At 44.9% G+C, this 9414-nt stretch overlaps 1 long non-coding RNA gene across 1 annotated transcript; it reads right to left on the bottom strand.

Annotated features, from left to right (window-relative positions):
* Positions 1-1333: 1333 nt before the first annotated feature.
* LOC116830593 (uncharacterized) lies at positions 1334-8722 on the bottom strand. The gene is made up of 3 exons (XR_004375033.2): positions 8610-8722; positions 2547-2641; positions 1334-1383 (listed from the first exon to the last, which is right to left on the bottom strand). It is a non-coding gene; the product is annotated as an uncharacterized LOC116830593 (long non-coding RNA).
* Between the last annotated feature and the right edge of the window lie 692 nt (positions 8723-9414).

Raw genomic sequence — 9414 nt, 5'->3', positions numbered from 1 at the left:
ATGGTTTCAGCATTCCCAGGATCCTTCACTGGTCCATCTCTGGCCAGCAAGCTTGGGAAGGAAGAAAGAAATGAGCTACTAAAAGAGGGAGTGTAAAGAGGGAGATGATCAGTAAGCGGGATTTATCTGAACTGTGAGATCTCAATTAGGGGATCCACTTTCTGTGGGTATCTTTGTCACCTCAAACTGTGGAGAGGGTCTCTTCCTTCTGAGAGGAGGCATCTTGGTGGGCAGGGATAGCTCATTGGTTTGAGCATTGGCCTGCTAAACCCAGGGTTGTGAATTCAATCCTTGAGGGGGCCATTTAGGGATTTGGGGATTTAGTTGGGGATTGGTCCTGCTTTGAGCAGGGGGTTGGACTAGATGACCTCCTGAGGTCCCTTCCAACCCTGATATTCTATGATTCATTCTCATGTATCAACATGCTGCCACTAGAGTCAGGAAAGCCGGCTCCCATTGCTTCCCTGAACAAGCACTACTACAGCAGTAACACCCGGTGCCACATGCCCTCTCATGGTCCTCTTGGGCCTGGTCTACACTGGGGGGGATCGATCTAAGATACACAACTTCAGCTATGAGAATAGCGTAGCTGAAGTCAACATATCTTAGATCGACTTAGGTTGACTTACTTCGCATCCTCACAGCGCGAGATCAACGGCCGCCGCTCCCTCATCAACTCCACTTCCGCCTCTTGCCCTGGTGGAGTTCCGGAGTCGATGGGGAGCGCATTTGGGGATTGATGTATTGTGTCTAGATGTGACACAATACATCTATCCCCGATAGATCGATCACTACTTGCCGATCAGGCGGGTAGTGTAGACATACCCTTGTTTGCCTTAGAAAGGCTAGTCCTGTGCCTGTGATACAACTTCTCCATAGCATTGGCAGCTGCTGGGGTGAGATATGGCCATCACCAGGCTTTCTTGACATATTTTCTTTCCTCAAGTTCCCATCACCACTTTGTTCCAAGGACGTTTGAAGCAGTGATCTAAATGGTACGGCCCATAGGACAAACACAAGCTGATAATTGAAGTCTATAGAGGAGAAACTCTGTGACTTCTAGTTGGGGGTGGAGGCAGCATGACCTCTTCCATGGCACAAGTCAGTCTTTCAGAGCTGTGTCTGACACCAGATTATCTAAAACTAGACATGTTCAGCTGCATTGATGTCAACAGCTACAGGAGGTTTTATGGTGCAGACAAAGCTGGAAGTTTGAATTGGTCCTGCACTGACTGTGTGATGTTGTTTACACAAAATCCAACATGATAATCAGAAGGCTAGGGAAAATGGGTGTAATTGCAAACTGGTGAAGTGTTGTATTCTAGGAGGAGCAGGGAACAGCAGGATCTAGTTTTGTTTGGGGCACCAGGAGATCGACTAGTTCTGTTTATAGAGGAAAATGAAGATTAGGCGCAGTCTTAAGGCATAAGTAAAGGATTTCCAGTTAGCAGTTCCTGCTAACGTTTGTAGATGGAGTTTAAAAGTTATCTAGAGCAGTGGCTCTCAACCTTTCCAGACCACTGTGCCCCTTTCATGAGCCTGATTTGTCTTGTGTACTGTGGCAAATTGCCGGTACTGACCTGCTGGGTCTCGCGCTTTCTCTTCTCTGGGGTAGGTTCAGGGTGCTATTGCTTGCCTCTGAACTGGTTCTTAATTACTCCACTAGTGTCCTTGGAGGAGGGGAGTGGAGAGGGAGGGACCTGGGCCCGCCCTCTACTCCAGGTCCCAACCCAGGGGCCCTGAGGGTTGTGGTGAACCACTTGAACTAGCGGTTCCTTCCCCTGGGTTACATCCCTCTCCTACCCTTCAGCTTGTGAAGGGCTTCTTGCCTCCCTTCTACACAAGCCTGGTGCCCCTTACCTAGGGTTTCTGCTGGACTTCACAATCCACCGCAGCACTCCTCCAAACTTTCTATTTCTCTCTTATCAAACTCTTCTCTTCTCCAACTTCTGCAACCTGCACTCTGCTCCAATCAAACCTTCCTCCTTCAACTCCCACACTGTCTGACTGAAGCAGGGGTTTTTATCACATGACTGAAGTCAGGTGCTCTAATTGGAGTCAGGTGCTCTAAATGGCTACAGGTGTTCTAGTTAATCTAAAGCAAACCTTCCTCCCTTGGCAGGGAATAAGGCCCCCTGCTAACACTCTCATGCTGCCCTCTGGCCATGCTGTATCACAGTACCCCAAAGTTTCACCTCACTTAAAAACTACTTGCTTACAAAATCAGACACAAAAATACAGAAGTGTTACAGCACACTATTTCCAACAAATTGCTTACTTTCTCCTTTTACCATAGAGTTATAAAATAAATTGATTGGAATGTAAATATTGTACTTACATTTCAGTGTATAGTATACATACAGCAGTATAAATAACTCATTGTCTGTATGAAATTTTAGTTTGTACTGACTTTACAAGTGCTTTTTACATAGCCTGTTATAAAACTAGGCCGATATCCAGATGAGTTGATGTACCCCTGGAAGACCTCTGCGTACCCCCAAGGCTACGCATACCGATGGATGAGAACCCCTGATCTAGAGGAGTACCTGTTTCTTCAGCTCTCTCATCCCCTACCCAGAGGCTCCAACTGCTTGGTGCCTCCCCACTGAGGTTCCAATTGCTCACCCCTTTCACCTTCTTCCTCTGTAGAAAAGAAATGTAGCATTATTATCATATATTTATATATCCATTGCATTATGGTAGAACCTACAGATCCCAACCCAGATCCTGGCCCCATAAATACTAGGTGCTGTACGTATACTTAGGAGGAAATGGTGCCTGCCCCAAAAGGCTTGTAATCTACCCAGCTGAGACAGCTCATACTTTATCACTACTCCCAGTCTCAGTGCTTTGGGTTCCAAGGTTAAGGAGAATGCCACATCTCACTGCACTGTTTATATGTCCCTCAATGAGGCTTTGATACTTAATACTCTGAAAAATGAATGCAAGTAGGAAATGCTGTCCCATGTGACTCATCTCTGCTTCTTGGGGCATCTTGGGTAGTGCAGTTCAGAAAATGAGATTGTATTGTGCGCAGCTGCTTACCCATGTAACATGGTCTTACAAGTAAACTTGGGTCATATTGTAATTATTCCAATCTTTATTTTTTTTATATAAAAAGTCTCAGAGGCCCTGATCAAATGCCCATTGACATCAAAGAACAACTTCTATTGACTTCCATGGACTTTAGAACAGGGCGCTAAATGTTAGTGTTAGACTAGATTCTACCCTCATTGTTTCCCATTCTTGCCATCCGTTTTGTGGTGAAGAGCACTTTCTGAAGAGATCAAGCCACCACTTTAAAATCTACAGGCCCTGGACATAATTTCCCTTCTCTGATTCACTGCAATAAGAAGGCAGACTCAAGTATAGACAGATAGTACAGGCAGATTTTTTGAATATTTGAAGCTCTTGTTCTCTCTGTCTAACATAATTCCTAATCTGCAGGCAATGAAAGATTGGTTGCCTGAGAATCTAGGTACATACAGTACTGTTCCTGTTAACAGTTGAAAAGAAACTGATGACCTTCACTGAAAAGATAAAGTCAAATTCCTGTACCTTAGTCATTTTAGAGAAGCTTATTTTTTGCCTTATGAGGAGAGGGATGAATTTAAAGTATTACAGCAGACAGACTCCACCCCCTAGATTGTTTGTTTATAAAGCACCAGTCCTATGAGAATATCTCTCTTAAATACACCCCAAGGTCACCAAGCTGAAAAAGGCCCTACTCATACTACTTGCAGAACAACCTGGCAGCCCCCTAATACCAAAATTAAGCAAAATGATCTTTTGAGAAACAACAGAAAATCAGACCCCTGTAGCCTCACTTTTGGAACAATGATGACTCAGAATAAAATCTGAACATTAAAATAATCTGCCTCTGCAACGCACAGGTGGAGAGAGAGGAAGCAGTCACTTGATTGGAAGACTGTTCCTCTGTTGAGTGGGAAAAGGGATTTAAGAGCATTTGACATTTAGCTGGAGAAGAGGTCATGACTTTCCCTCGCTGAGCCAGAGAAATGTAAAGTGATATGAATTGTTTTCATACAGCAGCCTAGGGGTCATTTTTTGGACCTGGCTTTTTACTCTTGGCCATCTTAGATCAGTGGGGACCTCACAAGAGGGTTGTGGAAAGAGGAAAGGAGCTCAGGGAGAAGAGAGCATTCCATGTCATTCTACAGCAAATTCTGTTGCTGATAAAGGATCAGCAATGACACGTACGGAAGGAAATCCTATAAACTGAATCGACACACTCCAGTGCATTGCTAGGATAGACAGGGCATAGGCACCAGTCTTCTAGACCTTCTCAGATCAGGGCTTGATGGCACGATGGTTAAAACATTGGCAGCCCACCTACGCTTGCAATCCCATCATTGTTGTCACTGGTAGTGCTGCGCCAATGATCATGCAATAGTGAAAGACTTCCCCAAAATGCCAGCGTAGATAAGGCTAGTCCATCTTTCTTCATTGGACAGATAGAGTGGCCATGAGATGAGGCAATGAGGGCTTGGGAAGGGTGGGAATATAGCTTCACCTCTCTGTCAGAGGCCTGGAAGATCCATTATCAACTCTGCCCACAAAACAAAGTGGTACTCATGAAGGTCTACCACTGTAATAATTGAATGCTGCTAGTGCTCTGAAGTAGGATATATGGTGCTTGTGAATTACCTTAGACTCTCAACACCTGTGTGGGAGACAAGGGCAGGTCATTCCATTTGTAAACAAAGCAATAACAATAGTTTGTATTGCTACAGAGTCTTCCACCCCTGTGCTTTCCTTTACTTGGCAAAGACCACAATCCTGCCAGGAGCTCCATGTGGGATGCCCCTCTCTGCTTAGGCAGGTCTCTGGCAGGATCATGGTCATCATTTGCACCATGCTAAAGATGGTCCATTGTTTATATGAATTTGGAATTGGGGCCTTCCACAAATGTTGCCTACAAATCTTCAGGAGAATCCAAACTTCCAGATTGTGAAAGCCCCATCCTTGCAAACACACACAGGCTTAACTTTCCTCACACTGGGAGTCCCACTGAAGTCAGACTACTCATGTCTGTAAATTCAATCCTGTGCGAGTGTCCCTAACCTCAGAGCTTTAAAGATTACAGAAGTTAGGTTCAAAAAGCACTGTGGGACCAGCAGTGGTTTAGAAATGCCAGGTATCATTATTTTTATTAATAATTAGGTTAATTTCAGGATTAGACTCACTCTCAGTACCAGGCACTGCATTGGGTGGGTGGCGGTAACAGGAACCATTCCCACTTCAGTCCACTCAGGTATTTTGTTTAACTTGATTAATGTATTTGCTTGAGCTGCTTGGAAAGTATGTCCCTTGCAATTGTCCTTTATGCTTTATGCCTCCATTCCCCACCCACTACCCATGATTTTCTGGAAGTTCTCCACTTAATCACTATCTGCTTTTCCTGGTCAGGTCAAAATGTTAACCTGATAGGTTTCTGTTCAGCTACCTTATCTATATAACAGCAGCCCTGATGCATCTTGGAAACAGAGGTCGAGCAATGTTTTCAGTCACAAACACATTAGCCATGGCTGGATTTTTCATCTTCAATCCCTTTGTCTAGAGGTTGGCTACACATTTGATTGGGGATGTCCAGAGAGAGAAAGCACAGTGATTTAGCTGCTACTTGAGTCAAAATCTGCTTGAGAGCAGCACTTAATACACTTACAAGATTAAGCCTAGACCCAAAGAACCCAGACACAGCATTGGAAAGGGCAGCAAAGGAAGGGAAACACTGATAACTCCTTCATCATCCAGCCCATTGTCCTGGGCTTTTCAGCATCTTACTCTGAACAATTCTAGCTCAGGGGGATGCTGCTTTGGATGTTTTTTAAATACAGAGAAGACAAAGGACATGGGGCGGGGGTTCCAACCCCCAAAGGCGGTGCTTCATCAGGAGTTGGTTAAAAGCAGAAAGTTGCAGGCTGCAGCTCTTATTCTCCCTGCGTCAGTGCTCCCCTTAACGAGCTCTCACTGTGACGCCAGGAGCAGCCTGGCAAATGTCAGCTCCTCACTGATTGTAAGAAAGGGCGGGGGAGAGAGGAGAGGAGACAGTGGCTGTGCATTGCTAGCCTATCTGGAGCAATCTCCTCTGAATAATCCATAAGGAGAGAATCAATCCCACCTTCAGGTACAAATACAAAGCCACTCTGTTTGCATGGACTTGGAAAAGGAGAAACTGGGAAGGATTTTGTTTTCCTGTTTTCTTTTCTTCTCCTCTGTTCCCCGCCCCCCCCCCCCCACTTCTTCCTCTCACTTTTGCCCTCCTCTCTTGTCTCGCTGTAACGCTCTTAATTCTGTACAAAACCCTGGGCATTCTGCAGCCCAGTGATAGTGCCATTCTGTGCAGTGGGCAGCACCTAGCACGGCGGGGGTGCTACCGTGGCCCTATGCTGCAATGGGAGACGATTCTGAAATCAGTTGTTAATACGTGTCTCCTAAACTGGGAGCCTGGGAGGCAGAAAAGGCTGCATCACGCACTCCCTTGGGGAAGAGGAGGGCAGCAGCTGTCATCTGAGACACCTCAGCCCTGTCAGAGCAGAGCTCTTCTCTGAGTTCTCCATGAGTTAGGTGCTCCAGGGCTCCTTAGCCAAGTAAGAACTGAATTCTCTTCTGAAGCCCCCTGAGCCCTACATGCTGCTGACTTTCTCCCATTTCTTTACCTCCTTAGCTGGCCACACACAGTCCCTCTCCAGCACAGCTCCCAGAGTAGCAACAGGACAAGCTGAGGAGCTAGATTAAAGCAGTTGTCAAACATCATTGCACCATGACCCCTTTCTGACAATGAAAATTACCACCCAACTCAAGGAGGGAGGACCAAAGCCTGAGCACACCATGCTCCACTATCCCCGGGTGGTGGGGTTTGGGATTCAGCCCCAGGCCCCAGCAAATCTAACCCCAGCCCTGGCAGCCCCATTAAAACAAAGTTATGACCCACTTTGGGGTCCCAACCCACAGTTTGAGAACCCCTGAAGAAGATGGAAAAAACCTGGCAATCTTGTGAATGTACACAGCATGCCGGGGAAAAGGTAAATTATGTGCACTTTAGGCAGCTGCTTATTAATATTAACGACAGGCCCTTTCTAAATAACAATGATAGCTAGACAATGCTTTCCAGCACCCCTGTGAATCAGGTAGATGGATAAGCATTAATCCCATTTTAGAGATGGGGATGCTGAGGCAGAGTTTAATGGTAAGATGTTCTAAAGCATCTCTGTCCCATTTTCAAAAGCACCAAAGTCACTTAGGAGTCTGTGGGTATGTTTACACTGCAAAAACAGTGTGTTCTTAACTCAGGTTAGCTATCTCAGGTTAAAGTAACAATGAAAAACATAAGAATGGCCATAGTGGATCAGACCCAAGATCCATCTAGCCCAGTATCCTGTCTTCTGAAAGTGGCCAGTGCCAGGTGCCCCAGACAAAAGGATCTCTCAAAACCAGGTGACCAATTCTTTCCACTGTATTCAATGGGCTTTTTCAATCAGGCCCTAAACTTTGTCAGCTTTCCTGTGCAGTTGGAACGCCATCTTTAATTCACTGGGTGTCTTCTTTCTCTATCCTTGTCTTGCACAGGAATTGCAAGGGTCTAAGATATATGCTGTAAACTGGGTGCTGAAATGCTACATCGCAGGTAGGGCAGCCTGCAGTGGAGGTGCTGAGGGGTAAAGCCAGTATTTCAGCTCCGACTTTGCATTTCTTTGCTTTGTTGGTTTGTGTTCATCCTTTTAATGATGCCTTCAACCTCTTCTGTGCTGAACCACATGCACTCAGGAAAACGCACACCTTGGACACTATCGTTGTATCAAGCATATGAATCCTGTCACTTCAAGTCATTTCAGTGGGTCTCCCCATGGAAATTGCTGTTGATCAATACCAAAGTGACACATACCAGAACTTATTAGTACTGTCAGTAATAACAGTATGAAGACATTTTTGCTCAGCAACTGTATTTAAGGACCTGGTACTGCACCATTAGGATCAACTGGGAGTTTGCCATTGACTTCAATGAGGGCAGGACCAAAGCCTAAGAACTGAGATCCTGTTCCTGCAATCAGCTCCACATGCCTGGTCTATTGCACCCATATGGAGTCCCTTTGACATGAAAGGCGTTCTGCATGAGTGTAAGTGTCCACCAAGGATATAACGACACTGAAATAACTAAGAAAAGTGCCCCTTTCGTATCATATTTGATTTAGTCCTTCATGACATTTTGATTTAAAAAGCAAATTAACACTATGAAAAATCAGTAAAGCCCATATTAAAAGGATTAAAAACTGGTTAACTCAGTGTTTCCTAAAGGATGGGTCCCAGCGCACCAGTGGGTCATGGGAAAATTCTAAACGGGCCGCCATGGCCTGGGTCGGATTAACTTATCCTTTATCAGCTCAGTGCTATTCAATAACTTTGACAACGATGTGAATGAAAAAAAAAAAAAGCTGGTAAAATTTACTGATGGCACAAAAATTGGTGTAAATAACACCAATTAAATAACAATGAAGCCCAGACAGTTATACAAACCAACATGGATCACTTGGTACAGCGGGCTCATTTGGAAAACATGTATTTTAACAGAATCAAATACAAGCTCATACTTTTAGGTGCTGAAAGTGGTGTCCATCATACACAGGGTTTGGTTCAATTTGATTCAGTGGCTCTCAGCACCTCCACTGTACAAATTGTTCCAGCACCATTGGTGCTGGGGTGCTGCTGCACTCCCTGGCTTGAAGTAGTAATCACATTGCAAATACATGGTTTCTGCCTTCAGCACCTCCACTATAAAAATTGTTCCAGCACCATTGGGTCTCACTAACTAATGGTAAATAACCAACTGAATATAACTTTCCAGTGTACTGCTGTAGCTAAGAGGACAAACTCAGTCTTTGGATGCATAAGCAGGGGAATATCAAGCAGGGGTAGGGTGGTGTCCACACGTTGAAAAGGAAGTTAAAAAATTGGAAAGGGTTCAGAAAAAAACAAGAACGATATGAGGTCGGAAAACCTGCCTTACAGTGAACTACTTAAAATGCTCACGCTATTTAGTTTATTCAAGGGAAGACTGAGGTTACTGAATCATGGTCCCAGAGGATGTTGTGAAGGTCAAGATCAAACAGGGTTCAAAAAAGAACTAGATAAGTTCATGGAGGATAGTTCCATCAATTGCTATTAGCCAGGATGGACAGGGATAGTGTCCCTAGCCTCTGTTTGCCAGATGCTGGGAATGAGCATCAGGAGATGGATCACTTGATATTACCTGTTCTGCACTGGCCACTGTCAGTAGACAGGATACTGGGCTAGATGGACCTTTGGTCCGACCCAGTAGGGCCGTTCTTATGGTCTACAAGTACCTGTATGGGGAAGAGATTTCTGATTGTAGATAGTGCTGTAATCTAGCAGAAA

Source organism: Chelonoidis abingdonii, chromosome 1, assembly GCF_003597395.2.
Source record: "Chelonoidis abingdonii isolate Lonesome George chromosome 1, CheloAbing_2.0, whole genome shotgun sequence".
In the NCBI taxonomy this organism is placed as follows: Eukaryota; Metazoa; Chordata; order Testudines; family Testudinidae; genus Chelonoidis; species Chelonoidis abingdonii.
The sequence above is the reverse complement of the archived record's forward strand: the minus strand, read 5'-3'. Positions and strand labels throughout refer to the sequence as shown.